The sequence below is a fragment of the Lissotriton vulgaris genome, chromosome 1_1 (assembly GCF_964263255.1).
Source record: "Lissotriton vulgaris chromosome 1_1, aLisVul1.2, whole genome shotgun sequence".
Lineage (NCBI taxonomy): Eukaryota > Metazoa > Chordata > Amphibia > Caudata > Salamandridae > Lissotriton > Lissotriton vulgaris.
In genome coordinates this window covers 1811638144-1811663910 of record NC_141685.1, presented here as the reverse complement: position 1 = coordinate 1811663910, position 25767 = coordinate 1811638144, and the positions used below count along the sequence as shown (strand labels likewise).

At 47.2% G+C, this 25767-nt stretch overlaps 1 protein-coding gene across 1 annotated transcript in view; it reads left to right on the top strand.

The window, feature by feature from the left end:
• The window catches only part of GNPTAB (N-acetylglucosamine-1-phosphate transferase subunits alpha and beta), a 715805-nt gene that overhangs the window by 681936 nt on the left and 8102 nt on the right, over positions 1–25767 (top strand). The window lies entirely within an intron of this gene.

The window sequence follows — 25767 nt, the reverse complement described above, 5'->3', positions numbered from 1 at the left end:
TTGATTACCCTCGCCAAGTCCGACACATAGATGTTAAAAAGTGTCGGACTTAGCGAGGAGCCCTGGGGAACGCCACACGGGAGAGTGAAATCAGGGGAGCAGAAGCATCCTATCTTAACAGACTGTACTCGGTTGGCCAGGAAAGATGCCAAGGTTGCTCTTGCCCTGCCCTGAATGCCTAGGGCGGCGACACGGTCGATCAAGATGGTATGATCGACCGTGTCGAAGGCCGCGGATAAGTCTAGGAGTATCAGGATGGCAGCACCACCCTTATCCATGATTATCCTGACCTCCTCGGCAGCTTTTATCAAGGCAGTCTCCGTCCCATGGCCCTTTCTAAAACCAAACTGCGTGTTGTCAAGTAGACCATTCTGATCAATAAAAGTCGACAGCTGTTGGTTCATTACCTTTTCAATTATTTTGGAAGGGTAAGGGAGAGAGGCGATAGGACGGTAATTTTTTGGCTCTAGAGGGTTCAGAGCGGGTTTTTTTAAAAGAGGTGTCACAATTGCTTTTTTCCAGACAGGGGGAAAAACACCTGTCTGAAATATGGAGGAACAGATGTTACTGAGTACTGGGGCTATTAGGTTGGGTACTAATTTTAGGATTCGTGGAGGACATGGGTCCAGTGGCGAGCCTGATTTAACATTACTTATAAGATCCACCATGGACAGGGGTGGAGAGAAGACCTCAAAATTAGGATTTGACGACAGAAGAGGGTATTCCGGAATGGTAGGGTCAGTGATCGTTATTTTAGTAAAGTTATCGAAAATATCCAGAACCTTGGCCTGAAAAAAATCTGCCACCTTGTTACAAAATATTTGGGATGGCTCAATTGGAAGGGGGACTGGAGGATTGGCTAAATCTTTTACCACCTGGTACAATTGTTTATTCGAATTAAGAGCACGTTCTATTTGTGTGCTGTAGAAGGTGCGTTTTTCAGCAGTGAGCAGCTTTCTGTAGCTAAGCAAGGCGCTCTTATAAGTGTCTCTGTCGTTGTTATTATAGTATTTACGCCACCGCCGCTCCAGATTTCTGCAGCGTTGTCTCTCGAGCCTAAGTGACTCCGAAAACCAAGCCGCAGAAGGTTTGGTGCGGTTTGGCTGCATTTTTTTATTTGGGGCTACGTGGTCAAGTGCCATGTGTAACCAACGTTGGTAATTCAGGGCTGCCTCCTGAGGAGCGGATAATTCTACCAATGTCGTGGATTCCAAGGTATTGTGTAGAGCGGTGACATCTATATTTTTCCAGTCTCGACTTAGGATCGGAGGGCAAGGGCCGGTGGACGAGTTCTTGGAATACTTGGCTGAGATAGTAAATTTAACAGCTAAGTGATCCGTCCACGTGAGTGGGAGCACTGTAGAGAATATTATATGAGCATTATTAGTAAATAAGCCATCTAAAGTGTGTCCAGCTTGGTGAGTAGCCATGTTAACCTGTTGTTCTAAGCCTGCCGCCAGGAAGTCAGAGATCAGAGTGTGCGAGTCCTTATCATTATCATTCTCCAGATGAAAATTAAAATCGCCCAGTATAGTATAGTCCTGGTTAGCAGGTACTGGCTCTAATAAATGAATGAGAGAATTCAGAAAGAGTGTGCGTGAGGTAGGTGGTCGATAGAGGAGGGTTCCTTTGAAAGTTTGTATAGGGGAGACAAAGATCGTGAAAGCAAGGGTTTCCGCAAAGTTGTAATCAAGGGGTTCAGTTTTTATGCCAAGCTTGTCTCGATATATAATAGCTAGTCCCCCTCCCCTCTTTTCCCTGATGATCTGTCTAGTCTTGTTACCTGATAGCCATCTGGAGTGGCGATGTTAAAATCTGGGCCAGATGCAAGATCTGCCCAGGTCTCGGTAACAAACATAACGTCAATATTTTGACTGGTTATTAATTCTGCGACATCGTATCTATGTTTTATGAGGGAGCGTGTATTTATGAGTACACAGCTTAAATGTTTAACGCTTTTGTCTCCGGAGGATGGGGTACAAAGGTGTTTAAAAAGGGGTGATGCGGTCGTAAGCGCGCAATTTGGGCAGGCAATGTGAGCGTAATTATACAATGAACCAAAGTCAAAGTGGGAGCAGTTCTTATTACGTAATGTATTTCCTATACTCAGGAGCTGTAATCGTGAGTAAGACAGTACCTTTGATATGTGTTGGGGACAGTGATGGCCAGAGAGACTGGCACGCAGCACGGTCCCAGCGCGGACTGGCGCAGACTGGCACCCCTTAGGCGCGGCTTCGGCGCGGAGATGGCGCTCCCGCTGCGCTCTACCGCTGCGCTTCTGGGTAGCCATTTTATGTCCTGAGCCCCGCCCCCAGCAGCGACACTCCCTCCGTTCCAATAGGTGACCTCACGCTGCAGCACAGTGGAGCTGACCCTGCCCTCCACGCAAACGGCACAGAGCCGCGATGGAACGGGGCTGAGGGTGAAATATTACATCAGTAATGGTGAGTTTAAAACAAACATTTTAAAAGTCTACAATTATTAAGTCAATTGCAACAATGAGAACTACGATATTAGAAAAGTAGGTATTCAGTGGAAAACGTTTCCCAAGGGCATCAGTAGCGTGCAGAGGAGGAGCCCCTCGCAATCTGCACAAGCGCTTTGTAAAAACCACACAGAGAGCTGCCTCCACCCTGCTAGTCGATCGTGCCGCCAATCACGCTCCTACTTATGTCCTGAGCCCCGCCCCCAGCTGAGACACTCCCTCCGTTCCAATAGGTGACCTCACGCTGCAGCACAGTGGAGCTGACCCTGCCCTCCACGCAAACGGCACAGAGCCGCGATGGAACGGGGCTGAGGGTGAAATATTACATCAGTAATGGGGAGTTTAAAACAAACATTTTAAAAGTCTACAATTATTAAGTCAATTGCAACAATGAGAACTACGATATTAGAAAAGTAGGTATTCAGTGGAAAACGTTTCCCAAGGGCATCAGTAGCGTGCAGAGGAGGAGCCCCTCGCAATCTGCACAAGCGCTTTGTAAAAACCACACAGAGAGCTGTCACCACCCTGCTAGTCGATCGTGCCGCCAATCACGCTCCTACTTATGGGTTCTTGAGTGGCATGCTACTTGCCAGAAAAGCGCTTCAACATCCATCAGGGGTAACAAGTGCTATATGAATGCAAATCTTTCATAAAAGTATAAAGTATCTTGTTAGCCGCATTGCATTATATCCTAATACGCTGGTAATAAGGCGGACCGGATATCCGTCGTATTTGTGAAAGAGCAACCGTCTGCCAAACTCTGAATCTAATTAACCCTGTGCAGGGCAGGTCCTAGGACTTCTGAGGCCCGGGGCGAAAGGGAAAATGTGAGGCCCCTATAATTGCTTATTGCATCACAAGAAGTGACATCACAGAAAGTGACATTTCAGGACTATTGATCTTATTTGACATCACTGAAGTGACCTAATGTGGATATCAGTAACACAGACAAAAATATGAGGGGATAGAGAGCAGGTAATGTTAATGTTATGATGTGTTTTGTATAGCGCTCGGCTACTCCGAGGAGTGTCCCGGCGCTTTTAACCCTAAGCGCCGGGCTAATATCATTTTCTGAAAAGGAAAGATTGCAATCAAACAATGAGGAGAGAATGAACACATGAAAATACAATTCCAGTGAAACATAAATAGAGTAACTCCAAACGTTCTAGATTATTCTCATTGAGTGGCTTCCTGGCATTGATTCATTTAGGGAAGGCCAAGTATCTGGGTGTGTCTAAAGTGAAGGTGTGCTGCAGATTCAAGGGGTTTTCAACTCACTGTTTTTAATTTGGTGTTAGAGCTGTAGGAAATGGTAGAGGCAGGATCTCGGGATTCTGATGTCAATTCTCAAACTCCCCAAAAAGACAGCACCATTGTTGTTTATATTTCCAACTTCATGGGGTTGTCCAACTTGGGGAAAATTGGGGTAGGGATAGGAATGGGGAAAAAAATAAATTGCCATCTTCATATCATGTCCTGTACGCATCTGGAGGTCACTGGCCGCATCTGCCTGTTTTGCCTTCATCCTAATAAAAACATATACATATAACAGGTTATCAGGAAGTTCATTCATAACAAACAGAGAAATAATACAAGGCAACAAAATGAGTGTAACACTCACTGGCTCCTTCAATGATTAGTTGGTATCAATCCTCTGAGTGCATCAGGATATGCCCCCAAATTTCAAAGGAACCAGAGTGTCAAGAAAACATCAGCATACATTTTACAGCTGAATCTCAAGGAGGAACAAAACAGAAAACATAAGTTGAACTCTGAAAAATAACACAGTAAAGAGCCCAATGAGTTCTTTATTACAGGGCAATATTGAATAAGGAAATTCGTTGTGAGAAATCAATATCTCGTGTGTAGCACTACATGCTAAAATGTGATCTTCCTAGCCTTTCTTCTGCTAAATGCATTAAATATTTCACTGTAGTCCAATGTTGCTGCAATATCTCCTTCAATTGATAGGAGGGACAATCCTGATAGTCCTTCCTGGGACATCGTTAAGTGTAAATAAGTCTTTATCAACTTGAGTTGTGAGAAACTGCGTTCGGCAGATGCTACTGTCACTGGAATTGTAAGCAGAATTCTTAGGGCAAGCACACAATTTGGATAGATGTCTTCCAATCTGTTAATATATATATACTGAAGCGCCTCTAACATATTTAGTTTTTAGGTCTCGGCTAGCGTAGGCTGCGCACATGCGCAGTCTCGCCAGCGAGACTTAATGACTCTTAGCGAGGGAAAAACCCTGCCCCTCTTCTCCATTGGCTGGCCTCCTAAACGGCGGCCAGCCATTGGAGAAGAGGTCTCAGTGATGTCATTCTTTCCATCTAAGCCCCGTCTTTTTCGGATTGGGGGGGCGTGTTTTTTAGTTTTGTTCTACCTGTGACGTTGTCATTGAAAAACATGCCCCCCAGTCTGAAAAGGACGGGGCTTAGAGCCAAATGGCGAGCGCTTGTTATATAGCACAAGCACGACTGAAGGTATCCGAGCGCGCTTTACATGAGCACCAGTTGCATTACACTGGTGAAGTGTAGCGGGAAGGGAGTATGTGGGAGTGCAATATAAATTCTGGATTCCGGCGGTACACTAAGGGAGATTGGAAGCCCGAAGACACCTGTGTTTGCTGAAGAATTAGATGCAAAACCATGAACTGGCGTTGCAGGGGCGCCCGGGACCCATCGTACGAGCGAGGAACACGGGCCCTTTGGTCACAAGTTGTGTTGAAATACAGCCACACTTCGAGTGAAGAGGGTCACTCAGGCGCGAGGTTGCCTGCGTGAATGTGAGCCACTGGCGGTTACTTTGACCCGCAATCCAGAATTGTTTTCTCACCCTCCACGCACCCATTTTTCAGGAGGCGCTGCGTTCTGCAAAGCTTCCTCTAAAACATAAGAATAAGAAATTACTTTGTGAAATGTTTCTCCCAGATTCAAGCCGCTACTGGTCGGGCAGTCGGTCCCTGTAAACTTACAGCAGGATTCCATAGATGTCCTGTATTTGAAATATTCAAGCGCATACCCTAGCTGTTGGAAATGGGATCCCTGGCTGGCCAGGGCTTGCGCCAAAGTCAGTCAGAGACCACCACTCCCAAGTCAGGGCAAGGGGGTCACACACCAAGACAACCCCTGCTCACCCTCTAGGTAACGTGGCGCGAGCAGCAAGGCCTATCTCGGAGGCTATGTGTAAAGCATTTGCGCACGCACCCACCAGCAATAACCTCCAGGGCCCCCCACAAAAGGAACTCCACACAAGGTATATAGGAAAATAGTCTTTGTATTAAAAAGGACACATTAGATAGGAACACACACTTTACAAGGTGCCGGAGGCACGGGCAGGATTTACAAGGGACTATGTACAGGGCAGGGCCAAGGGACCACTGCTAGGAATATGCACTTGATGGAATTGGCATTTAGAACATATAACAACTGGGAGCTTCATAGAACTAGCTTAGAACTCACTCTAACCAGCAGCAACATACATGAGGCATAGGATATTCAAGAGGGAAAAATTGATAAGGTACATAGCGCATTCGAAGCACCTGCAGGGAGGTAACACAGAATAACTCTCAGGAATCATATTAGAAGGAGCTCACAATTTTAACAGGCCATCTGGCCTCTATGGGCTAGGACACCCCAAAAAGTCTCAATGTCAGGACAGGCTGCAGGGAGCCATGAACAAACCTACACGTGGCAGCTGCCCACGAAGTGCTGGGCAGCTGTAGAGGATAGGGCCATTGTGGGAGCCTCGCAGGCTCTGAGGAAATGGGCGCCAAAAGGTGGAGCCTCTCGGGCTCGAGAAACAACTGGGCGATGAGCCTCTCTGGACTCTGAAAACAACGAACTGGCACTCGAGCCTCTCGGGGCTCGCGAAACAAAGATGCTGGGGCCGAGCCTCGCAGGCTCGGAAGAGAAGATGTAGGCGGAGTCCCTCTCAGGGGACTCGATATCACTGGGGGCCCCACGGGCCTCTGAGCAACCGGCGCTCGTGCTGTAGAGAAGGGGCGGGCACCGGCAATGTGCCCCGACGCCCCTCCTCTCTGTTTTCCCCAGCACTCACTGGGTCGGGCAGCAATGGAGACGTGCCGGTCTCTTCTCGCTCTCCGGGGCTCTCTCTCGCTCCTGGGAGCCCCGGGGGGAGACAGCAGATTCTTGGGGGGAAGCAGGGGCGCGGAGTAGGCTCCCGCCGCTCCCTGACTCATCGTACTTCGTGGGCCGGACACCCCAAACTCTTGAGGCTGGCAGCCAATCACGGCGCGGCCCGGGGATACGTCATCTGGGAATCCCGGCCGGCAGCCAATCACGGCGCGGCCTGGAGGAAAGTGTCATCAGGAAACCCCGGGCCGACAGCCAATCCTAGCGCGGCCCGGGGAGGATGACTCGCAGGGTCCCGGGCCAGCGGCGGTGAACTCGGGGGGAATCGATGAGGAGTGGGCTCCCTCGTGAATGGGATCATAAAGAAATAAAGCGAGGTGGGCACTCGCCTGGGGTCCAGAAACACTCGCAAAACAGGGGCAGATGCCGGGTGGGCACCAGCTGAGATAAACAGTGCTCCCAAGCGCTATGTGCACGAAAAGCGCTCTCAAGCGCTAGGGGTCAAGGGACAGCGCTCCCAGGCTCTAGGGCAAGCAGACAGCAACAACGTCCTTCGGGGGATGCAGTAAGGTCCAAAGCAAAGTCCCCCAGAAGTCCTTCAGGCATCCATCAGGGATCCAGGGGCTGGGCTCAGGGAGGCAAGCCTTCCCCTGAGCCCAAGCAGCAGCAAGTCCCTGGTAGGATTCAAGTCAGAACAAGAACATTTTCAGAGTGTCACAGCACCCTTTTTATACACAACATCCTTTGTCTAAAGGGGCAGGCAGGGGGAGAACCAGCTAGAACTGGTATGGGGGATTCTTTTCACTGACCAGGCTAGGGACATCAGACGCACCCCAGGGGGTGGAGCCAGCATTGTGTGGGGAAAACCCAGCTCATTCAGGACCCTCAAACCAGACAGTCAATCCACAAGCAGGCCCAGGCTCACTCCTCCCCTCAAATCACCATGCTAAACACTCCATTCACCACCGGGGCAGACCCTCCCAGACTCTTGGAGCCAGGCTCACCAGCCAGCCTCAGCCAATCACACGCCAGACACAGATTACACAAATATGCCAACTTCTAAAAGTGGCGCTTCTACACTAGACACAATCATACCGCATATACCATTGCGCAGCATTCAATCTCACGAGTTCACACATACCAGACTCGACCCTGCACACCCCACGCATCAGGAACTACCAGGGACACATACATTCCCCATGCATTCCTATGGGAGGGCAGGCCTCTCTCACCACACGCACTCAGAAAAGGGAATCACCATCCCCAGGTTACATATAACCAGCAAAAACTTCTGGGGTGGACCTGCCAGAAGGGCCAAGTCGAACACTAGCCATACGATTTGCAGAACCGATGCTGATCTGCATCCCTCCGGACATGATAACTATTAACTCCCCTCACTCTTTGAAATGTCTTCATCAGGGACCGTCAACCTCATTGTAAAGAGTGCCAGAAAACTGACTACTTTTCCAGTATCTGGAGAGGCCGTACTGTAGTGTGTTGACGTGTTTCCTACCACTAGGTGGCGTGCCTTAGCTATCTCTGGACCAATTACTGTTTTCTTTTCCTGCCCTGTTTCTCATTTAGGTAAGGTCGGAGAGAATGAAAAATCGTGTTAAATGTTGATAATCTTATTAACGGTGGCATAACTTAATCAATATTATGACACGTTTTCAAACCTTCTCTAACTGGGGATGTTTGTAGTTTGCAAACAATGTGTTCGAGGCATATGAGCTGCAGATCGTACACTTAGCAATAGAGCGCCACCTGGTGTTGGGCTCGGATGATTGCAGGTTGTTGTCTTCTTGGAAGAAGTCTATGTAGTCACGAGATAGGTGACTCCTCCCTTGGACAATACTGCGCATGGTCATCGACTCCATCCTCAGATTGTTTTTTTCCGCCACTGGGTTTGGATGAAAGTTTTCCACTCCGGCTGGAAAATACTTTTTCAGCTACTTCGAAGCGTGAAACTTTATATAAACATTTTCGACATCGAATAGACTTTTTCTACATCACCTGCTACATTCCGGTGCGTCGACGCGGGCCATTGGGCCTATCGGCGCCGTACGGCCTACGTCTCATGGACAGAACTCCATTCAAGAGATGCCCGGTATGTCGAGCAAAATTCCCTCATAGCGACCATCACGAGGTCTGCAACCTCTGTCTATCGCCGGAACACGACGAGTCAAACTGCACAGCCTGTGCCTCCTTCAGATCGAAGAAGACCATTGGGGATCGCAGGGCCCGTTGATACGAAATGAGGAGATCAGCGTCAGCCCTGGAGGCCATCTTTAAGGAGGAGATCGTCGGAGAGGACGTCTCCGAGGACGAGGTTCCACACGTCGCCGAGGAAGACTCGCCTGATCTCCAGATCATATCGGGGGCAGAGGACTCGTATGACTCGATTCCATCTCGACAGCCCGTGAGTACCCCCGCCCCTGCACAACATACACTACCCAAGCCAAAGGCAGCGGTCGGCACTCCTCCCATGGGGCCCAGTCGAGACCGAAATCTACCCTCTGACGCCCCGCCTACGGGCTCGGCTCCGAGGAAAAAGACTACGCCTTCCGGTGCCTCTGCACTGAAAAAACATGTGCCAATTCCACCTCCTCCATTGGCACCAAAACATCCTTCGACACCCAAGGACTCTTCGGCACCGAATCCAAAACGCCCTTCGATGCCCAAAGACAAAGACCCTTCGGTGCGCAAAGACAAAGACCCTTCAGCACCCACACCAAAACATACATCGGCGCCGAAGCCAAAAACTGTACCGGATCCGAAAGCTTCGACTCCGAAACCTTCCGGTTCCAAAAATAAAGATGGAAAGCCAGAGTCCGGTGCCGCAGGCCCAACAAACCCTGTCTCCACGCCGAAATCTCCAACATCGGTACCAAAGACTCCAAGGTCTGATACAGAGACGCCTAAACCCTCTAATAAGCCTACCAAGCCGAAACCACCTTTGGCACCGAACAATCTGCCACAGGACTCAGTAACTCCTCCTAAAGCAAAGAACACTAAACAACCAATATCGGCACCGAAAAAATAGACACCGAAAAAGACTGTAGAAGAGGAAGAACTGTTTAGACCAGATCCTAAACAGAGAAAGGTCCATATCAACCCAAAAACTGTACATGTGGAAGCAATTCCTTACAAGAAAAGACCAGCAGACACACCACTTCCACCTGTGGTTCCTGCCAAAAAGAAGGATTGTGCATCTTCTCCAATGCACCCTTCCTCTCCTTCACCTTCTTAATCTCCTATCCCCCCTCATGTTGAACCTATAGCTTCTCCTGTTCAATCTCCTGCATAATCATACAACACTGATGAGGAGTATGATCTAGGTGGGGGGAATGACGTACCAGAGCCACACACATACCCATTAGATGAGGATGTCAATCCAGAATATCCTAAGGATGACGACATATATGGTTTTCCACCACACAATGTGCCAGACATTCCTGATCCTCCGTACTACCCAACAAAACCTTCCCCACCAGACGATAGTATTGGGTTTAATCATCTTTTAAATAGAGCTGCTCTTTACCATGGAGTTCCAATGCACTCTGATGCCATTGATGAGGATTTTTTACTAGACACTTTTGAGCAGTCACAAAGGTCTACACAAATACTACCCATGATCAAAGGAGTCATTAAACATGCTCCAGATATATTTAAAGACCCGGAATGATGTAGGGTGTTAAATCCCAGAATAGAAAAAAAGTATAGCCCAGCACCACCTGATCCAGTCTATATTAAGGGATATCTGCCACTAGACTCTTTGGTAGTGTCTAATGCACGTAAAAGAGCCAATTCCCAGACCTCTGGTGACACGCCCCCGCCTGACAAAGAATCTAAAGTTATTGATGCATCCGGGAAACGGATTGCTGCGCAGGCAACAAACATATGGAGCATAGCAAACACATAAGCCTTACTCTCACGGTATGACAGGGCTCAATACGACCAACTAGAAAAACTCATGGAGCACCTCCCAGATCAATACAAAGGTCAGGCAGCAGAGCTCTTACAAGAAGGCAAATTAATATCCAATGCCTCAATTAAATGTGCACTAGATATAGCTGACACAGCATCCAGAGCAGTCAACACTAGTGTCATACTCGGACGTCATGCATGGTTATGCATTTCAGGTTTCAAACCAGAGGTTCAGACTACTATATTGAACCAGTCCTTCAATCCGAACCAGTGTTCGGGCTGGAAATTGACAGCACACTAGAAAAGATGAAGAAAGACACGGACACAGCTAAGTCTATGGGTGCATTACAATCCACACAGACTAGAAGTTCTTTTCGCCGCTCCTTTTATAGAAGAGGCTCCAAGCAGACCGGCGCAGACACAACATCATCTTTTAAAACGCACACACAGACCTCCTCTAACAAAGGCTACTTTAGAGGAGGATACAGAGGCAACAATAATAAAGGAAGAGGTAGAGGTAATAACAACAACCGCTCCTCTTCCACTCCCAAACAGTGACTTCCCTCTGCCTCCACTACAGCATTCCACTCCTGTGGGGGGCAGATTATCACAGTTTCTACCTGTCTGAAATTCCATCACAACAGACAGGTGGGTAAGACAGATTATCCAACATGGTTACTGCCTAGAACTCACAGCAACCCCCCCAAATATACCACCCAGGCAGCGTCCAATGTCCACGGAACATATAACTCTGCTTCAACAGGAAGTTCTAGCACTTCTACAAAAGGATGCTATTCAAGTAGTTTCTTTAGAGGAACAGGGAACAGGAGTTTACTCCCTGTACTTCCTAATTCCCAAAAAGGACGGGACACTAGGACCAATTCTCGACCTCAGGCCCCTCAACCATTACATACAATCAGATCATTTTCACATGATCACTCTGCAACAAGTACTCCCACTACTACAACAGGGAGACTTTCTATCAACACTAGACCTAAAGGATGCCTATTTTCATGTTCCTATACATCCTGCGCACAGGAAGTATCTAAGGTTTGTCATACAAGGACAGCACTATCAGTTCAAAGTCCTTCCATTCGGGGTCACAACAGCACCACAAGTGTTTACAAAGTGCTTAGCAGTAGTAGCAGCACATCTCAGAAGACAACAGATACATGTCTTCCCTTACCTCGATGATTGGCTCATAAAAGCAAAATCGTTCAACCAGTGTGTACAACACACAAAACAAACAATTCAGACATTGCACGACTTAGGGTTTACAATAAACTACACCAAGTCACACCTAGAGCCTTCGCACATTCATCAATATCTAGGAGCTACCATAGACACATCTACAGCTCTAGCGTATCCCAGTCAAGCCAGGATACAGAGCATTCAGACCTTAGTCTCCCTTTTTCAACACCAGCAGTCTCTCCAAGCCAGAGTGTTCATTAGACTAATAGGCATGATGGCGTCTTGCATCTTCATAGTTCCTCACGCGAGACTGCAAATGCGCCTATTACAAGAATGTCTAGCACAACAGTGGAATCAGGCTCAAGGTCAGCTCACAGACCTGGTGTTGGTAGACAGCCGTACTTATCGCTCTCTGCAATGGTGGAACACCAAAAACTTGACAAAGGGACGGCCGTTCCTAGACCCTGTTCCACAGATAGTGCTCACAACAGATGCATCCCTCACAGGATGGGGAGCCCATCTCTTGCATTATACTACTCAAGGCCAATAGAACAACCAACAGAGACAGTTCCATATTAACCATCTAGAGCTGCTAGCAATTTTTCTAGCACTCAAAGCGTTTCAGGTGCAAGTACGAAACAAAGCTGTCCTAATCCGGACGGACAATATGACAGACATGTATTATTTACAAAAACAGGGGGGACACACTCTGCAACTGTCCCAGCTTGCACAGATCATTTGGAGATGGGCCATTCCTCAAAACATACACCTAACAGTAGAATAGCTTCCAGGAATTCACAATCAGATAGCAGATCTGTCGAGTCGTCAGTCACAACAGATTCACGAATGGGAGATACGCCCACAAGTACTTCAACCATTCTTCCAAAGGTGGGGGCATCCACAGATAGATCTGTTTGCCTCCCATGAAAATGCAAAGTGCCCAACCTTCGCCGCCAGGTTTCCACACCCACGGTCGGAGGGGAATGCGATATGGATGAACTGGTCAGGCAGATCTGCATACGCTTTTCCGCCTCTCCCTCTCATTCAACTAGTATACGCAAGCTCAGACAACACTCTCTCAAACTAATACTAGTGGCTCCCACATGGGCACGTCAGCCGTGGTTCACCACACTACTAGATCTCTAACTGGTTCCACATCAGAAATTACGGCTCACGCCATCCCTGTTAACACAGAACCATGGAGAAATAAGACACCCAGAACCAAGCCAACTGAATTTGGCGATCTGGCTCCTGAAGTCTTGGAGTTCGGTTACTTAAACCTACCACCAGACTGTATGAACATAATTAAAGAAGCTAGAAGACCCACTACCAGAGCATGTTATGCCGCTAAGTGGAAAAGATTTGCAATATATTGTAAACATAATCACATTGATCCACTGGATGTTTCCATCCAAAATATTATTTGCTACCTTCTACACCTACAAAGGTCCAATTTGGCTTACTCTTCCATACGCCTGCATCTGGCAGCAATTGCAGACTATTTACAGAATAGGCAGAGGCCCAGCCAATCACGTTGCGGCTCCTGCGACGAGCCCCTCTTGACGCGAGGCCGCCAACCAATGGCAGCGCGGCCTCGCCGATGATGCGATGATCCACGGGCCAATCCCGTCGCGGCTCTGGTGAGGGGGCTCGGCTCTCTCACCCAGTCAGAGCGCGGCGGGCTCGATCTTCACCGCGGACGAACGGCAACTTCTGGGCATCTCCCTGGCCCCGGGCAGCGGCGGTGAACAACACGGGGCAATGCCGGGTGGGCACCGGCCTCCATTTAAATGCAACTAAAAGCGCTACTAAGCGCTTGGGCCAGATAAAGCGCTCCAAAGCACTAAAAGGGCAAGAACACGCCCCCTCCAGCCCAAGAGTCAAAATCAAGCGCTAACAGCGCTAAGAATCAAACCACAGCGCCTCCAGCGCTACAAGGACATTCAAAGTCCAGTAAAGTTCTTCAGGGATCCAGGACCTCAGCAGTCCAGGACATCAGCAGTCCATCCAGGGTCAAGCAAAGTCCCCCATCAGACCAGGCAAGGCAGAGGGGTCCCCCAGAAGTCCTCCAGGCATCATGGGGCTGGGCAGCGCCCGCCCCTGGTAGATTCAAGTCAGAAACAAGAACATTTTGGAAGAGGACACAGCCCCTTCTTATACACAGAAAAGTCTTTGTGCAAGGGGGCCCTGAGCCCGGTCTAAACCAGTTCTGTGGTTGCTGGAGCACTGGGATGTCTCTGGCTTCCTTCAGCCTGTCAGTATCGGGGTTAGAGGTGACAGTTGGTCCGTAGGAGGGGGAGCCAGCAGTGTGGTCAGGCAGTATCAGAGGCTTCATCCTCCCCCTTCCCTGGCAACAGATGTTGCCTTCACCCCTGGGCTGACTCCGACTCCCTCCGGGGCTCTGCAGCCCCTGTCACCCTCAAACCAGACAGTTAATCCACAGCAGGCCCAGGCACTCTGGGCCAGGCTCACCAGCCAATCACACGCCAGAGCCAACTTACACAAATATGCCAACTTCTAAAAGCGGCGCTTCTAGACTAGACACAATCATGCCGCATATACCATTTTGCAGCATTCACTCTCACGAGTTCGTACATATCAAACTCGACCCTGCACTCCCCACACATCAGGAACTACCATGGGCATACATATTCCCCATTCATTCCTATGGGAGGGCAGGCCACTCACCACACAGACACAGAGAGCTCCAGCACTTTACACTGTACCACAGTGAAAAAGTGCGCAGAGGCCTAAAATCACCAACACCAGGTTCCATAAACAGGCTAGGAAAAAGCAAAAAGTCTAGGGGTGAACCTGCCCAAAGGGCCGGGTCCAACACGCACTCATGGACATCCTTTCTATTTACTTCTACTAACTCCATCATTTCCCATCATGGCGCAAAACAATCTGAGGATGGAATTGATGACCATGCGCAGTATTGTCCAAGGAAGGAGTCACCTATCTCGTGACTACAAAGACTTCTTCCAAAAAGACAACAACCTGCAATCATCCGAGCCCAACACCAGGTGACGATCTATTGCTAAGTGTACGACTCTGCAGCTTTACATGCCAAGAACAGATCATTACTGGTAAGTAGCATTTTTCTTTATGTATTTTACTTTATTAATTTAGTTTACAGGGGCCGCTTTCGACAGAGCATGCAAACACCTCTCTTGGCTGTCCACGGAGATGAGCTCACCGCGAGTTACTGTGTGGTGGCATGTTGCTTGCAGTAGGTTGAGGTAGGGGTGTTATCTTGGCTTACGTCATCAAGAAATCACATTTCATGCTGTCGAGTTTCATTTCTAAACACTGTGTTCTGGGAGCTGTAGTCACGAGTTGCTTCGATGCCCCAGCTGAAGTGGCACATCAGCTGACAATGACACTGAACAGAAATGTCAGTTAAGGATAATGGTGGTGCACCGCCTCTGGTTTAATCCAATTGTTGAACCTTTGCCGTGCTCCTAGGTATCGTTCCCCGCCCGGAGCGTGTTTAATACATGTAAAGTAGCAGTGGCACCCAATAGTGCAACTGTCACCTAGGGCACAGGTATATTTGCTGACCGAAACAGCTGAATGTTTCGGTCAGCAAATATACCTGTGCCCTAGGTGACAGTTGCACTATTGGGTGCCACTGCTACTTTACATGTACTGAACAGAAATGCCCTGAACTTGGAAGCAAGGTGCCTTGAGACACTGAAGTCAGTGATACATCGAGGTGTGGGCCCTAACCGAGGGGTTGGTACAAAGGATTGTTAAAAGAATGGGGCACACTTCTCCTGGCCAAGAGAGTCTGGGCATGTGTGGTTAATTCAGTTTGGGACGGCTCGCATAGATTTCCCCAGGTCTCTTACAATGGTGCTGCTCTGAAGTGCAGACCAAAGTCTGCAGTTTATATGTTTTTATAGCAAAATGGAACACTAAAATAAACAAGGAATAAGCCAGCAGCCCTTCAACTGAATGCTAAATGTCTCCCATAATTTGACTGCAGTGGGTTCCATTCACCGCTGCTCAGGTGCCACTGCACCTTCCGCACTAAGGATAGCTACAATTGGTGGAAGAGTCCTGCAACTTAGCCCCTGTCCAGTAAGTGAAGGTGGCATGGTATGTAGGGGGTGTTTGCCTGTGAGTGTGACTCAAAGTTTGAGAGGGTCGTGCAACCTTTCTGCGACAGCAATCTATGCCATTCTTTGTTGGGGAGTTTGTTGCTGGGAAAACTACAGGGAATTTTGGGTCTTACTACACACGGGACCCTGTGTGAGCATGGCAGAGCTTCTTGTGTGTTTGGTCGTCCCGCCGGGTATATTACTGTTAAATCTTGCGCTTGCGAGATTTAATTACTTTTAGTGTACTTCACTAGCGAGGGTTAAGCCCCGCCCTCTTCTCCATTGGCTGGCCTCCTAAACGGTGGCCAGCCATTGAAGAAGAGGTCCTAGTAACGTTCTTCTTTCGGTCTAAACCCCGTCCTTTTCAGATTGGGGGGCGTGTTTTTGACTTTCTTTCTATGCTGTAAACAATAGTCAAAAACACTCCCCCCAGTCTGAAAAGGACGGGGCTTAGAGACAAATGGCGAGCGCTTGTAATATAGCGCGAACTCGACCCAAAGGTATCCAAGTGCGCTTTACATGAGCACCGGTTGCATTACACTGGTGAAGTGTAGCGGTAAGGGACTATGTGTCAGTGCAATATGAATTCTGGATTCCGGCGGTGCACTATGGGAGATCGGAAGTGCAGAGGGGGTAGTAGGGGTGGTGTTTATGGCAGGGAGTATAGTGTGACAGCCAGGGATTACATTATAGAAATCTGGCGAGAGCAGTATGGTGTTCGGCGAGGGCAGTATGGTGGCCGGGTTGCTGTTCTGCAGCTAGAAGAGTGCAATAAATAAATAAATAAATATCCACATTTGTAAAGCGCACAATCACCCGTTAGGGTCTCTAGGCGCTGGGGGCCGTCGGGAAGATTAAGCAAGCTATTGCCCAGAGTCACAAGGTGCTAGGCTAATCAGCCGCCGGTGCCTGGTATCGAACCATGATCCCCAGATTCCGGAGTCAGTCGCCCTGGCCGCGGCGCCACACCTCTTCCCAGCAGCCAGTGAGTGCAGCGGGGATCGGTGTGTCGGAGCCCCCTACAGAGAGCTGTAATGAAACAGCACAAGCACCCCGACCCCTGTTCAGCTAATGACTCTCTTCAGGGGACCCTCTCGTCATATTCTGGGGGGAGGATGGGGCAGGTGTTCCGCCCCTGAGCGTGGGGTCCAAGTGAGAGCAGCCGGTGTGTTGTGGCACCGTCAGTGGCCTCACAGGGTCTTTTTCGAGAGAGTAGTACTCACCTAGTCTGCCTAATTAGCATATTCTGTAGCCCCGTGTATCTCCCTCGGTGACCCTTGGGTGGGGTCCCTGACCCAAACAGGAACACGTCCCGGCGAGAACACACTCCGCGACCCGGTCTCTGCTACACGGAGTCTCTGTCGCCATTCGAAATGTTTGGGAGTCGTACCCGACTTCTCATCGTGGTGGGTTACAACCACTCAACCCGCCTAGAATTCTTGGATTCCAACTCTGCAGTCCAAGACCGCAAAATTACACTGGACGCTTCGATCACTATTTTCGGGACTCCACGCACACTATTGCTTTACATTGTTTTGGAACCAATCCTTTGACTCTGCCTCTTCTCTAAACCAACGGTCACGGGCCCAGCTGGGTCGGAAGTATCACCAGCAGTGCGACCTTTTGGTTTAGATACAGCCATTATAGCCCTGAGGATTCGCAATAGCGATGAAACACGTGTCGGCTGGCTGTTTGACATAATAAAGGACTCCTACGGACTACTCTCCCTCTGGAGCTTCTGATTGACTTCTGTTGTTTTGTTGCACTGTACTTTGTATATATTTGCTCACAAAATATATGTGTTACTGTTGCTTGAGTGCATTGGGTAAACCCGTAATCTTTGATTGGTCAGCTTAGTCTACTCTTTACTCAGTGGTTCGGCAGGCTTATCCACTCACCCTTCTGCACCTAACAAATACAGCCCCCTTATACACATAGTGCGTTCACCTAGGCTGTGCACCCAGTTGCTCATCTGACCAAAAAGCCCTTTCAAATCTTTCCTGGCCCGCCCCCTCCTCACTCCTGCGCCCTCAAAGTTTATAGGGTAATGACTTACATCACTGAGCCCCCTCTGATCACCGCTGCTCCCAAGAGATCGTCACAATCCAGCATTCAAATCATGACATTTCACCCCGGGAATTCCACATTCCAGAGCGTGACGAATGTGCGCCAGATGGAAGCGAGATGGGCGCTCAGCCCATCCAACACATCCACCACTTCCACCACCACATCCACCACTTCCACCACCACCTCCACCACATCCACCACATCCACATCCACATCCACCACCACCACCACCACATCCGCATCCACCACATCCGCATCCACCACATCCGCATCCACCACATCCACCACCACATTCCCCATCACCACATCCGCCACCACCACATCCGCCACCACCACATCCGCCACCACATCCACCACCACCACCACATCCACGTGTGTGTGTGTGTGTGTGTGTGTGTGTGGGTGGGTGGGTGGGTGGGTGGGTGGGTGGGTGTGGGTGGGTGGGTGTGTGTGTGTGGGTGTGGCTCTGTGTGTGGCTCTGTGTGGGTTCGGCTCTGTGTGCGTGCGGCTCTGTGTGTGTGTGGGTGCAAAGGCTATAGGTCTCGCATTTGCAAGAGATTAAGCTATTAGCGACGTAAATGGCAATGACAATTATTTATCTGTTTTCAAAACCAACACATAAAGTAAAAAATGTGTCATTTACAATGCCAATAGCTCTAACTTTTGCAAAGGAGAGACCGTTGCATTGTAAATGCTTGTTTAGGAAGGACTTGAGCAAGAAGGGAAATCTCCTGAAACAATTCAATCCCACCTATGTCAGAAGATATAGCTCCATCAGCTGGGCTGTCTGATAAAAGATGATGCAGTTCATTGCAGTGCTCCGCTTTTCATGTCTTTTGAGCTGGAAATATTATAAAGAAAGACAAATTGCTTGTGGTGATTTTCAGCTGCTCAAATCGTCAGTCAATGCACACAAGTTCTGTATCAACAAGAGCATTAAAAACTTTGATGCAAAATTGCTCTTTTGGGTCCGTTATTGGCATGTCCGCTCCCTCATATTTAAACATTTTCTTTTTCTTAGATATTCTTCGATCACATTTGAATTCTTTTTGAATTTCCAATCTGCAGGTTCATTTGCTGAGATCAATGCAGCTGTAAGTCCTTCATGGTGATACTTTGTAAGAATGCTAGTAGTTCCTGAACATGTTTTACAGCTACATCAAGCTGCATGTTCTCACTCTGTATCAGTTTACTGACTGTGTTGATTCTCACTAAAATATCCTACCATATGACCAAATATAGGATGAATTCATATGATTTAACCTCTGATGCTAGCTAGGGATGTTGCTTCACTTCTGGTTTTTACATCTTTATCCATTTATGACACCTGCAGAAGTGCTTCATGTATTGGACTCATCTGAAATCGGACCGCTTTGACGCTTTCCAGGTGGCATTCCCACTGAGTAGCAGAGAGGCTTTTGAGGGAAAGGGTCACTCCAGCTTCGGTTAATGCATTCCAACTTTTTGTTGATGCAGAGAACAATGAGTAAAGTCATTGAATAATACCAGAGAAGTAAGCCGCATATGTAGATGAAGCTGCAGCATCTCCCAAGACCAGGTTCCAATTGTGACAGGCGCACGGTGTAAAAAATGCCTGTCTGTTCTCTTAATATTCAAGCTTGCACGCCACTGTATTGTCCACGCTGCATAATTTGGTCCCCGCTGCTGCATCATTCCAGTGGCCCTGGTTATACAAGAACACCCCACCAGACAACACGTTAATGACTGTCTGTCTTACTGATTAAACTTCGGGCATAAACACTTTCACTGGCTTTCTTTGAAAGAGCTTTGTTTTAAAAAAAGGAGTACATAATCAAACAGTTGATCTCTCTGAAAAATAATAACACTTTCTGTAGGGCTGTCCTTTGACTACGGTCATTTAAAAGCTGCAAAGGGGTGGCACTAAAGCTCAGGAAACTCACTGCCAAGGCCATCTGTGGACATAGCCTCTCAATTAAAGTCCCAAATCTGCAAGAGACTAATAAGGCAACGTATTGCTTTCCAGTTAAATGATGGGTTTGAGACAGGAGGTGGGTAGAGCAGCGAGGATTCCATGACTGGCCACCATGAATGGGAGTGTGGGCATCCACTGCGGAGACAAAAGCAGAACCCTGTTTATTGCCACCATCACTTCCCCTTCCAAGAGGAGTGAAAACTCTACTGCTAAAAAGCAGCATCACCCATGGCGAGGCCGCACCATCATGCCACAAGGCCAGGGCGGGAGCACACAACACATGATGGGCCTGCTGGGGCTGGCCCATTGTCATTCTATATATGACAATGGTATGTGATAATCTGTGCTGAGTTTGAAAGGGGCTACTGAGGCCTCTCGAGTTCACAGCAGCAGAGGAAGCCCAAACTTTAATGAGAAACAAAACTGCCCACATTAAGCCTCCCTTCCCAATCCAATCCTGGCACTACATGATGTATATAAGGCCCAGGGAAGAGGGCCCCACACCTGGACCTTGCAACTGGATCCAGTGCATCAAGGCACCCCTCCCCTGGGCCTTGAAACAGTATTAGGCACTTCCCAAAAACACTGTCTGTTAATTAATCAGCAATAACATACATACAAATGAAAAGTTGATGCGGAGAAGAGGACAGATTGCAACTCGTGTGACAAATGAGCATTAATGCCGATCTACCAAGCACATGACAACCTTTGTTGGTAGGATTCAAATAAGAACAGGGTTTTTAGAGTGAGGAAAATCCTGGGCGCACTGCTCTCGGTTGAAGCACAGAAGGTATTAGTGCTAGTGTATTGACAATAGGTGCAAACAGGTGAGGGGAGAAGCCCTATAACCCCTCCAAGAGTGTGTGATGAGAAACGCACACTACACCAAAGTAAACAAAAAACCTGTTGCACACTAAATTATGAAAGTACAGAAGATAGGTGTCTCAATGGACACTTAAAAGTTCAAGTTTCCACCGTCAGATAAAAGACCACCAGTGGTTCGGCTCCTCTTTTATTATGTTTGAATGGCCAGCCGACACGTGTTTCGTCGCAATGGAATACAATAATTCTGCAACTCCTCAGGGCTGGGGAGGATACAAGATAAAACAGATGGAGTGCATGGTAGCAACACAATGTACATAATGATTGCTTTGGTGACCTCATTTTGTGCAGGTGCTAGGTAAATGTGACAAAATGTAGTGGATGAACACAACACCGTACCCTCATTCCAGTGTTGATATGGAGAGGTAGAGACACAAGCAGGATTGTGGTTCGATGGTGGATACGTATGTGACATGGTATAACATTGGTTCACAATTGGTGAAAACGTCGTGTTTCATTGACGCAAAAGGGAAAAGGTGAAAGTTTAAGTGCAAACGTGTGTAGTGGAAGAATCCTTATTTAAAAGGGGCGAAAAAGTGAAGATTTAAAGGAATACGAAGAAAATTTGTGAATAACTATTGTTCATTCTAATCAGTATCCTTAAATATACCAGAGGGCGTGCGTCCTACCTGAAGTTAATGGGTGGCAAACCGCAGGTCTCTAGAGTTACCAAAAAAGAAAATAAAAGAAGGGGAAGGAGGTAAAACGAGGGGGTCCGGAAGGAGAAGAGTGGAAATGTGAGACCTGATTGGAAATCGTGTCTGGCATTCAGTGTTTAAGTATAGTTGATTAAGTATTATGAGGGATCTCACCGCTGTGCCGGTGATAATTCTGACCCGGCCCCGCTCGAGACCAGGTTAAATGGGTCCAAATCGTCATCAATATTGATCCAGTGTTGTTCCTACCCAATGGGAACAGAGAGATGCTAGAAGAAGGGGATTTAAAAGTCAAAATTCAGGGGACTGCGACTGATTAAGGACTTATTGTTTAGAGTAACAAATCACCCAGAATTCAAAAAAGTTTGTTAGCATCTCACCTTTAAAACCAGGTATTGGTGCAGTGAGATTTCTTCTGCAATAAATTGTTTTGAATGGTATAGGCGTCCACTTGACAAATCACGGGGAGTGTGGAGGCTCCCCAACATTAGATGCCCTGGATGTGTCGGTAAGTTGGCCAAGAAAGGGAATAAAAAGAAAAGGTGATAGAAAAGACAAGAGCGTAAAATTAGATGCTCTTGCTGGTCATAATAATAAAATTACGTATTAGACCGTTCAATCGATCATGACACTTATGACTACCGTATTTTCCGGCGTATAAGACGACCTTTTAACCCCTTAAAATTTTCTGGGAAGTCGGGGGTCGTCTTATACGCCGGATACAAAAATTGGCGGTTTATTTCACTAGCGCGGACTTCACCCGAAGGTGTCAGACCGCTCCTCAGTTGAAAATGGTGGCGCTTAGGGAACTCCAGGACAACAACAAAGAACGTAGGCGATGGTTGCACTGTGCAACAACACAAAATCAGCCCGTCGGCGGTCTTCAAAATAAATTACCGTACTAGTACAGTTACAGCCCGTCGCCAGCCAGAGGCAACTCAAACGCTGCGCAAGGTTTAAAGTGCGGTAAAACAAATGGCGCCGTGAGCCCTACCTAGACTGCAGCTGCACATCCCCCCAACTTTTAAACTAAATCAAATGAACAAATGGCGCCGTGAGCCCTACCTAGACTGCAGCTGCACATTCCCCAGGCAGACGAGGCGCTCCTCCACGTGTGCTGATCTCTCTCTCCTTCCGTAATTCTTACGCTCATCGGAAGGAGAGGAGCGTCAGTACCACATGATCTCAGTCCATGGAGATAGAAAGTGGACTGTAGGACGTTAGGAAGTGGGGGTCGTCTTATACGGCGAATATAGCATTAAACCTACAGTCTGTCAATGAAAGTAGGGGGTCGTCTTATACGCCGGGTCGTCCTATACGCCGGAAAATACGGTACTTGGTGTGGATTAAGGAACGCTTCTGCTATTAGTGATATTCTATTTTAATCTAAGTTTTAACCAAATGTATATTATTGCATCGAATCATCTCTTACCCGTTATACGGGGAAAGCTGGCAGGACGAGTATTCCTGTAGAGTGGTTCCGGGTGCGGACACGTGTTCATTGACCCGGAAATTACTAAATAGCCTGAGAAAAGGTCCCGGATTGATATGACTAGAACGACAATCATTCCAGTAGTGTGTGTAGGTTCCCTAACCATTATGGCGGTGTCGTCGTAAAGGTATAAACAGCAAGGAAAGAAGAGAGGGATCCCGTCATGGGGGAGTGAAAAATTTCATGCACGAAGAGTTGGTTCACGTGTTGTGCGTGGTGCACATACCATGCAGAGAGCAAAAACGTTCATGCATCAGATCTGCAATTTAAAGCACGTTGATTACCATATCAATTTGATTTACAGATCGTACTTCAAATTACAGTTTCCATTTGGATGGCAATTCTTTACAGAAGTTTCTGTGCCTTTTGATGCGAGTTATTAGAAATTCAGCAATACATTTCTTAGTAATGGCATCTTAATAGCAACGTTTTCGGTCACATTGTGTGGATGCTCAACCATTATACAAGTATTATAGTTAATAAATAGACATTACCTCATAAAGGTCATTCTTTAGAAACCACTCTAGGTGGTTATGTAAACATTACCTCGTGTATGTCTCATTGAGGGTACATTTTAGAATAGGGGAGAAAATTGGTTACAGTTTCAAAAATCCGATTTTTAACTGAAGAGTTGTTAATTCACAATCACAGAAGATGACAAATGTTATTGCATATGTAAACTGAACAAAGTTATATGTGTACAGTTGAATGGTTTATACTACTGAGGGAGATGACGGGAAACGTATTGTGTTAGTCCCGTAAGAAGTATTGCATCTCCTGGTCAAAATTTAGTCCCATGTTCCACCATGCGAAGGCGGAGGATCCACATTGCCTCAAGGCGTCTTAGCTTCAATTCTCTGTTCCCGGCCCGTATCCCCGGTGGTACAGTATCAATCCCAAAGAAGGAGATTTGTTTGTCCATACTTTGATCATAACATGCAGCCGCATGTAATGCTACCGGATACTTGGGATCCTGTTTGTGGATAGCTCTTATGTGCTCAGCTATTCTTTCCTTGAGTGGGCGGATGGTGCTGCCCACATAGAATTTCTTACATACACATTCAATAATATACACTACAAAGCGTGTTGTGCAATTGATATTAGTCCTGATGACATATCTTTCTCCTTTAGTATCATGGAATTCAAATGTTTTATGTTTAGCCCACCGGCACATGGAACAAAAACCACATTTAAAGAAACCTGTGTTGCGTGTTGTCAGCCAGGTATTGATCATAGTGCCTCGGGGAATAGTGGGACTGAGTCTGTTTTTTAGGGTCCTGCCCCTTCTGAAAGTGATCTGTAGATATTCTCCTATATGTTCTTGAATGCTTTTGTCTGCTCTGAGAATGTTCCAGTGTTTAGCAAAACTCCTACGGATTGATTGGTGTTGACTATTAAAGTCAGTGATCATTCGAATTGCTGTGGTGTTAATCTTTGTGTCTGTTTGTTTCTTCTTGAGAGTGTCAACTCTTTTGATTTTCTTAACCCGGTCGGTTGCTCTATTTAGTAGATCTTCTGGGTAGCCTCTTTTTTTTAAACGAACCTGCATTTCCCTCAGATTTTCATTAAAGTCTCTGTCATCACTGCAGTTCCTACGGGGAAGATACATAGACGATCGTCTCTTAATTTGGTCTGGTAAACAGGAACACATGATGGATTTTCACGAAAATTTGAACCATAACACCTGGGATATGAGTTTCACCATTGAATCCAGCCTAGACATAGTAGAATTCCTGGACTTGGAAATCTATGTATCTAATGACAAACTACACAGCAGACTCTTTAGAAAAAGTACTGCCTGTAATGCGATCCTACACGCTAGCAGTGCCCATCCACCCCACCAGATCAGCACTATTCCATTTGGTGAATTTTTAAGAGCAATTCGAATGATCACTGACTTTAATAGTCAACACCAATCAATCCGTAGAAGTTTTGCTAAACACTGGAACATTCTCAGAGCAGACAAAAGCATTCAAGAACATATAGGAGAATATCCACAGATCACTTTCAGAAGGGGCAGGACCCTAAAAGACAGACTGTCCCACTATTCCCCGAGGCACTATGATCAATACCTGGCTGACGACACGCAACATAGGTTTCTTTGAATGTGGTTTTTGTTCCATGTGCCGGTGGGCTAAACATAAAACATTTGAATTCCATGACACTAAAGGAGAAAGATATGTCATCAGGACATATATCAATTGCATAACACGCTTTGTAGTGTATATTATTGAATGTGTATGTAAGAAATTCTATGTGGGCAGCACCATCCGCCCACTCAAGGAAAGAATAGCCGAGCACATAAGAGCTATCCATAAACAGGATCCCAAGTATCCGGTAGCATTACATGCGGCTGCATGTTATGATCAAAGTATGGACAAACAAATCTCCTTCTTTGGGATTGATACTGTACCACCGGGGATACGGGGCGGGAACAGAGAATTGAAGCTAAGACCCCTGGAGGCAATGTGGATCCTCCGCCTTCGCGCGGTGGAACATGGACTAAATTTTGACCAGGAGATGCAATACTTCTTAGGGGACTAACACATTACGTTTCCCGTCATCTCCCACAGTAGTATAAACCATTCAACTGTACACATATACCTTTGTTCAGTTTACGTATGCAATAACATTTGTCATCTTCTGTGATTGTGAATTAACAACTCTTCAGTTAAAAATCGGATTTTTGAAACTGTAACCAATTTTCTCCCCTATTCTAAAATGTACCCTCAATGAGACATACATGAGGTAATGTTTACATAACCACCTAGAGGGGTTTCTAAAGAATGACCTTTATGAGGTAATGTCCTTTTAATAACTATAATACTTGTATAATGGTTGAGCATCCACACAATGCGACCAAAAACTTTGCTATTTAATTTAATTGTGGGTTTGTAATGCGCTAGA